This window comes from Triticum urartu, chromosome 3A, assembly GCF_056163025.1.
Source record: "Triticum urartu cultivar PI428250 chromosome 3A, HENAU_Tu73, whole genome shotgun sequence".
Lineage (NCBI taxonomy): Eukaryota > Viridiplantae > Streptophyta > Magnoliopsida > Poales > Poaceae > Triticum > Triticum urartu.
Genome location: NC_141875.1, coordinates 743836319 through 743844891, shown reverse-complemented (window position 1 = coordinate 743844891; position 8573 = coordinate 743836319). Strand labels below are relative to the sequence as shown.

The window sequence follows — 8573 nt, the reverse complement described above, 5'->3', positions numbered from 1 at the left end:
TCCTCTCTTTCCCTTCTGAATTTCGAGAAATGGAAATTGATCTTCCTTTTCTTTTGCATTGTTATACATGTAGTCAACAATTCAGCACACATGAAAATGCAGTTTGTCAGCACATAGTAAGTATCCACCCGGAAAAAAACAGCACATAGTAAGTATCAGAAAAGGGCATTTTGTTAGGCAAAAACAGTACATAGTTTATTATAGCAGGCAGAACAAAAAGGAACTAATTACATTAAGCGCCCACCGTGGGGCTCGAACCCACGACCACAAGGTTAAGAGCCTTGCGCTCTACCAACTGAGCTAGACGGGCTTGTTGAATAATTTTTTTCCAAAGCTTTTTATGGATCAGCATAGTGCTTCCATGAAATGAAAGCCATGATGTCATCTTCAGAAGATGGTCAGACTCGGCCAATTGACATATGTACTATGAGACAGAGCTCTGTCACTATTGAAAGAAAGAAAAGTTATGCCCCTTGGCTCCATCACTATTGGCAAATGTGGGACAATGAAATCTATTTTAGGAACACATTTAACACAGAGACATCTTGGCCCACAGCTGGTTATCCCCAACATCCAAAACCTCAAGCATTGCATTTTACAAGTGATGATCAGAATATCACATTCTAGTAGCTGGTTATCATCAATTTTGTTTTTTCACCAATGCATTTTGATTGTTGTTTCTTCATGAAATTTTGCAGACATGTTGAGTATTCATCAATGTTTGTTCTTAAAAAAAATCAGATTTATTTAACTTTTTTTTTACTATTTTTCTAATTTTTCATGGGGGAGCATATGATCTCCCGAGCAGAAACATCATGCCCATTATTTATGCTTATTATTGCATATTTGAAAAAGCATGTATGTTGTGTGCAATTTTTATCATTGTTTGTTCTAGAATATCTTTTGTTTTCTTTTTTAAAGGGAACCAATGCCACTAATCCATTCTTCCTTAAAAAAACCTTATTATTTTTATTTATTTTACTTTCCATTTCATTTTCTTTCTAACTAGAGAGTAATACCAAATCCATCAATTCATTCTTTCTTAGGAAAACTTCATTATTTTGATTTTGATTTAGATTATTTTATTTATTGTTTTTTCTTTAAAGGAATAAACCCAATGCCACTAATTCATTCGTTCTCAAGAAACCTCCATTTTGTGTGAAAACCCCACTATTATATGCTTATTTTTGTATATCATAAAAACATTCTACACAAATTATGTGAAAGTTTTTTCAATATTTGTTTCATAATTCTTTAATTCCTTTCTTCTAAAATGGCAATACCAAAGGCACTAATATTTTTTTCTCTTAGAAAACTTAATTATTATGATTTTGTTTTTGTCTTTATCTCATGTTCTTTCTTCTTAAAGGGTCATATCAGAGCCACTAATTCATTCTTTCTCAGAAAAACTTCATCATTTTGATGATATTTTAGTTTTGATGTCATTTTAGTTCTTCTCTAATGGCGATACCGATGCCACTAATTCTTTCCTTCTTAGGGAACTTTGTTTTTGTGTGAAAATTCCACTATTATATGCTTCTTCTTGCATATTATAAAGAACACAATTTTTGTATAAATTGTGTGTCAATTTGTTTCATTATTTCTTTACTTTCTGCTAAAAGGGAATAGAAAGCCAGTAATTCAACCTTTCTTAGAAGTTATTATTATTATTACTATTACTATTATTATTATTATATTTTAGTTTTTTCGCTTTCATTCTTCTTAAAGGGTAAGCCATATATTCATTCATTCTTAGAAAAACTGATTTTATTTTAGTTTTTATTTCATTTTTCCGTAATGGTATAATACCAATGCCATCAATTCACTCCTTCTTAGGTAACTTCCTTTTTGTGAAAATTACCTTATTATATGTTTGTTCATGCATATTATAATAAAAACCAATTTGATGTAAATCGTGTGCAAAATTATGCCATTGTTTCTTTAGATTTTCTTTTTCATTAAGTTTCTTCTTAAAGGGTAATACCAATGCCACCAATTCATTATTCCTTAGAAAACTTTGTTTTTAGTTTTTATTTCATTCTCCTTCTCCCTTAAGGATAATAGCAAGACCACTAGTTCATATTTCTTAGAAAAATTTGTTTTAAATTTTAGAAAAAATATTATATTTTCTTTCTTCTTTAGAGATAATAACAAAGACAGTAATTCATTCTTTCTTAAGAAACGTTGTTTGCGAAATTTTCATTTATTATATGCTAATACTTGCATATTATAAAAAGCATAACGTCCATTTAAATTGAGTGTAAATTTTTCCTTATTTGTTTTTTTATTTTCTTTCTTCTTAAAGGGTAGTACCAATACAGCTAATTCATGTTTTCTTAGAAAACTTCATTATTTTGACTTTTTAGTTTTTCAATTTATTTTTATTTAAGGGTAATATCAATTCCACCAATTCATTATTTATTAGAAGTGTCTTTTTTCATTTTTAAAATTATTTCTTTAAGGTAATACCAACACGGGTTAATAGGTTGTTATTATGCCTCGGCTCAAGAATTGTTGTGAGCTTATGTTGGTTTTGTTAGCACATTCATGTATGTGGAGTAGGATATGCTTTATTTATGGTGCTGACGGCTTACTCATGTACACAACAGACCGTTGGCATGCATCACCATCCATGGTAAAGTAGTTACCCGATTGTCATCTACTCATCTATAATTGTCTCCATTGACCGCCTGGCCTCGCCTGATCTCGGGCTTCCCATTGCCAACTGACGACCAACAGAAACCCCCTGACGCTCGCTGGCATCAACCACTCTCTTGGCGGCTGATTGTTGTAAATGTCCACTCCCCGTCAGTCACAAAGATCTACACGAGATGCATGGTATATAGAGTAGTACAATGGCCCCTAGCTAGCTTTTTTTCCTTTTTCTTTTTGAGATATCCTATGTGTGACACGTACCCTCTTTGTCTGTGACACATTTGTGTGAAATGAGTTTTTTTAGCACGACACTATCGGAGACGGATAATGTAAAAACATAGCTATAGTAAATTGGGCCTCGCTTACGACATGTGCAGGAGTCGGGCAGGTCATGTTCCGATATCCATATTGGACTCTATGTGCATGTATTTATTGGACATGCGCGCAACATACTCATGTAGTGGTTCCTTTATGGGCCGGCACATTTAGCGAGCACGCACATACAAGGTCCGGTTTGGGGACCCTCTTGGTTTTTTCTTCTTCCTAGTTTACCTAGTTATTTTCTTTTTAATATTTTACTTTTATTTTATAAGTTTCTTTCCAAAATTATAAAACTTTTAGAAAAATTCATGATAGAAGAAAATCGAAATTTTGGAGAAGTGTTTGCATTTTACGAAAACAAATAATTTTAAAGAAATTCAATGTTTTAGAAAATGTGCAAAACTTGAAAATGATAGCATATATTAGAAAATGTTCAAAACATTCAACAATATGTTTGGATTTTAACATATTTTCACTCTTTTATTATTTTGGAAACTTCTCTAATTTTTTAATTTAGAAAATCACATCTAATTTATCTGTCACAATTCTTTTAGTAGTTTCTGAAAATGTTCACTTTAAAATAAAACAATCTTTGAGGAAAAAGTGTCGGAGTAAATGACCACGGGTAGCCTCATCAGCCTCCCATGGCATTTCAAGACATCGGGGCCGGCTGTGCCCCTCAAGAATCAAAGACCAAAGCACCGCCCTCTTTGCGGCCAGCTGGTCCAAGCGGCCGGCTGCCTGAAGACGGCAAGGCCCAGAAGACGGCCCCGAAGTGGGCCGGCTCTTGGCAAGCGGCCTCCAAAGAGGTCGGGTCCTAGCAGGCGGCCCCAATCGCCCTCAAAGTTTGCACCACATTATGACGACGAGACAGGGCGTGGCTACATCGACGCCTGTCATCCCCGAATCCAGGGCCTAGCGTGGCTACAGTGCGGCGTACTGGGCGGACATCCCTCGCCCGTCGCAACACTGTTGTCACGCAGCCCATGACATCACCCATGGCAGAGAAGGCCATGCTCCCTACGAGCCGTCGGCATGGCCCTAGGCGGCGGGCCCTACCTGTTAGTGAGAAGCCAGAAGGCGGCGGGATCCGCCAACCGGCAGATGGGAGGCCGACTCCCAGTAGCGGCCTTCCCCCTTCCCTCAGAGTTCGTGCGCCATTGATCCGAAGAGACGGGGAGTGGCTACAGTGAGCGCCCGCTAGGCGGCGGGTACTGTAGTCACGCTCCCCCGACAAAGCACACATCATCAGCAGCATTGCCACAGTAATGAGCAGCTGGCGAGACCCGCGAGCGGCGGGCGCGGCCTGTCGGCTAAGTATGAGGCAGCCGGCGGGACCCACTAGGCGGCGGGCCCCAGCGGTCGGCGAAGAAGCTGGCATCTACATACACTAACAGCAGGGTCCTACACCCGGTCGGATTACCATTGTATCCTTGGGGGTAGGCCTATATAAACCCCCCAGGGCACCCATGCAAAGGGTTCAGCCTCACTGGGACCTTGACACACCCACACACGCATATAGAGGAAGTAAGCTAGGGCTAGCCTTGCTCTTCTTCCCCCTCTAGAGAAACAACTCAAGGAGCAAGCTTGTAGCCACCATTGTTGCTTGAGTGATCATGCGGAGATCCTGCAGAGCAGGAGTAGGGGTGTTATCTCCTAGTAGAGCCCCAAATCTGGGTAAGATTCGCCGGCGGGCATGTTTGCGCCTTATCCCGTTTCCTGGCACCGGCGACGTATTATTAGCCCCCTCCATGATAAGTCATTTTGGTATATGTCGCACGACACCCTTGACAAAAAGTTTTCCTGTGTTTTTAAGAAACCACAAAAAAAACACTAGTTGGATAAAATTCGAATGCCTGGCCACCTTTTTGTGAGTCACTTATGTGCGGTCGCTGATCTGAGTAGCCAGGGGCGGAGCCAGAAAATTTGACCATTGGGTTCACTCCATGACTGGTCGTGAGAACTTACTACTAGTATGTGAAGTGTAAAGTATAATTTTAAAGTATCTTACAACAAAATTATAGCACCCAAAAACAACATAATGAATAGAGATACAGTATTATATATCACACATTGTGTTGCATTAAAAACTGAAGAGTGCAAGACATACTCGTTTCAATAAAATTATAAAATCATTTGTTTACATATTATAAATATAGTAGTATCAGATAACTTTGTAGCTCCACGTGTAGCTTCTCATCTTCCTTAAACACTGAAAAAACGACAAGTTAGTTTGACAAGTTTAGAATAAGTACTAACAAGAGAAATAATATTCTAAAGGGACTCACATTTTAGAGTGTCCCCTTTCGATTTTTCACTTCCTTAAAAATATTAAACACTGCATCATTGGTAATGGTAGAAAAAATATCTTTCTCCACATAGCAGATTAGACAATCACTCATGAATTGATCACCCATTTTGTAGCGTAACTTTTTTTTACAACATTCATAGCTGAAAAGCATCTCTCCACTGATGTTGTGGCAACTGGCAATATCAGTACTAGCTTTAAAAGATGATAAACCACTGATGTTGTAGCTTATTTGTTTCCACCATTAGTTTAGCAAGATCAGCGATGCCGTCCAAATTGGCGAACCTTTCATCTGCTCGCACATTGTCAATGTAAGTGCGAAGTTCAGGACCAAGATCATCTAGTTTTCTTGAATCAAAGTCATCTGGATAAAACTCAGCTAGCTTCACTAAGCTATCCAAGTTAAAAGCAGCAAAGGAGTCCTTTGGGTTAAAAGAAGCCATGTGTCCAAGCAATGCAGAATTTACCTCATTGAAGCGGTCATCAAACTCTTGAAGCTGCCAATCAATGACAGAATTAAGACACTTAATTTGGTAATGTTGAAGGTTTGTCTTATTGGTTTTATGCCGTGGTTTGTGCCGATTAACATATTGCTCCTGCATGTTTATGTTCTCAATGTGATGCTCTTCACAGAATGAATGTACCTTCTCAAGAAGTGAGTCCCATCCATTATCCCTTAGTTCTTGCAGCTCATTCCTTGTTGACTTCACACATGAGATGGCATTCAGGATGTCTTGATCCTTCCTTTGTAAAGACTGTGACAAAGTATTTGCATTTCCCAATATATGCAACATCATGTGCAAATAAAAAACAAAATCAAAGGTCTCAAAATATGCTACAAGACCACGTGCCTAGCATTTCTTATCACTTTTGCCTTCTTTCTCAACATATTTCAGAATAGACATAACTGAAAGAGTCCTGTAATGTGAGCCCCAACGTGTGTCCCCGGCTCTTTGAAGAGTTTGTTCTTGATTTAGCCCTGTGCCAGTGCTAATCTGCCCACTACCTATGGCTTTTATTACCTCCTCTCGATGTTTCTCTCTAATCATATCCTTTCTTTTGCAAGAAGCTCCAACCACATTGAATAAAACTGAGATCATGTAAAAAAAATCTGCAATATCGTCATGCTTCTTTGATACTGCCACAATAACCAACTGGAGCTGGTGAGCAAAACAATGCACATAATACGCTGACTTATTCTCTTGCATAATCTTTGCTTTCAAGCCATTAAACTCACCGCGCATATTACTAGCCCCATCATAGCATTGGCCTCTAACCTGCTTTATGCTTAGTCCAATCTCGGTGAATAATTTTTGAAGAGTAGCCTTGAGACAAGTTGCTGATGTTTCCTTCACATGTTCGATTCCAACTAACCGTTCAATGATAAATCCACGCTTGCTAAGATATCTCAAAACAACTGCCATTTGCTCTTTGTCAGACACATCAGCAGCTTCATCAATCAACAAACTAAATACATCACCTCCAATTTCTTCAATAATAGAATTTAAAGTTATCTGCACAAAAGATAATTAACTTATTAGAGAACACTTGTTATTTGCAAGAAAACATAAATAGAGGCAATTAAATTTGATGTTACCTTTGCAAAATAATTTGCAATTTCCTTTTGAATATCTCCACATACCCACTTACAGTTTTTGGAGCATTCTCAAGAACTACCTTCCGTATAGCTTCATTCTGGTTTGCCAAAGTATGTACCAACTCTCGGAAATTTCCCTTATTTTTTGACTCCTCTGATTCATCATGGCCTCGGAAAGCTAAGCCTTGATGCAACAAGTATCTCACTGAATCAATGGAAGCATCAAGCCGGATTCGATTTTGCTTTTTTGTAAGATCAGTTTGCTTATCAAAAGCAACATGAATTGACTGATCTTGATTCATCAAAGCATCACATCTTTTTACTGCTACATTATGAAAGCTATTAACATTACCCTTACCCTCATGAGTATCTAGTCTGCTTTTCTTGTTCCAACCGTTCCAGCCATTAATTGCAAATGCATCACTTCCAGCTTGTCCCTCATTGTAATCTCTGAAAAGGTAGCAACACAAACAAAAGGCCCTGTGCACTTTGTCACTATACTCAAGCCAACGATCATAATCATCAAACCAATCTGGATTAAATCTCCATTGAGTATCACCAATCTCCCTCTGCGGGTAATCAAAATTAGATGGTGGCATGTAAGGTCCTCTCGTTAAATATCTGCGCCTAATCTCATCTTGCTTTTTTGGATTTCTTGTGTACTCTGAAATTCTTTTCCGATCAGCCGGATCATAAGGCAACTCATCTAAATTAATTTCTGTATGAATAGTAGGCTTCGGGAGACTAGCTGCAGTGAAATTTGATGCACTTAGCCTACGTCTAGTGGGTGACCTTGATGTGCCTGTATCATCATCTCGATCTGGTGACCGAGTTTTCTTCAAAAAATACCGCTCCATAGCCTAGATCAATCAAAGTTCATGGAGAAAAACGAATAAAAAAACTAGGGTAAAACAGTCACTGCGTATGGACGTACGGTGTTTTAGGGTAGATAAAACATATAAAAAAGAAGAGGAGATGCGGCTATATAATCTAATTACCTCAAATCTTGGGTTTCAGTATTGGATGTCGATCTGCAGCCGTCTACTTGCCGCGGGCGTGCGGCGGTGGCAGAGGTGTCGAGCGACACGAACATGCGAAATGGGAATTAGAGAAACGATTAGACGAACGTGCCACGTGCGCTTTTCTCGTAAAAAGGATTACGTGACTGACGCACTCATGGTTCTGGTAAAAGGATTATGTGGGCTTTTGCTTTTGGGCCCTTTCCTTTCACGTACGTGAGGTGTGTTGGGGTCAGCCTGATTATTTTATTGGGTCCACATCAGTCAAACATGTATATATACCACGTACGAGCCAACATTTGTCTCAAAAAAAAAAACGTACGAGCCAACATCCATTGGGTTCAGTTGAACCCAATACGTATACGCTGGCTCCGCCGCTGTGAGTAGCCGTCGTGCAGTGATGTCGGTCCGCTACTGAAGCAGGCCCTCTCAAGGAAGTTGTTGCTAATGGTTCATAGACTTTATGTCCCTCTCAACTAACTTTCTTCTTGACCGGATAAGTCCTGCTGCCACTTGCATTTATGATGCTTATTCCGTTTCATAATGTAGTGCATACAACAATTCAAACCACACAAACTTTCACCATTGTGCAAAAAACAAATTACATCTAGAATGCCAAGCATGTATCATTAGATTCATTATAAGAATTAATTTCATATTTTACATATTTGGT

The 8573-nt window shown here is 38.6% G+C and overlaps 1 non-coding gene and 1 pseudogene across 1 annotated transcript; both read right to left on the bottom strand.

Annotated features, from left to right (window-relative positions):
• Positions 1-237: 237 nt before the first annotated feature.
• TRNAK-CUU (transfer RNA lysine (anticodon CUU)) lies at positions 238-310 on the bottom strand. Its single transcript has one exon. It is a non-coding gene; the product is annotated as a tRNA-Lys (tRNA).
• A 4957-nt stretch (positions 311-5267) lies between these two features.
• LOC147982573 (uncharacterized) lies at positions 5268-7480 on the bottom strand (annotated as a pseudogene).
• Between the last annotated feature and the right edge of the window lie 1093 nt (positions 7481-8573).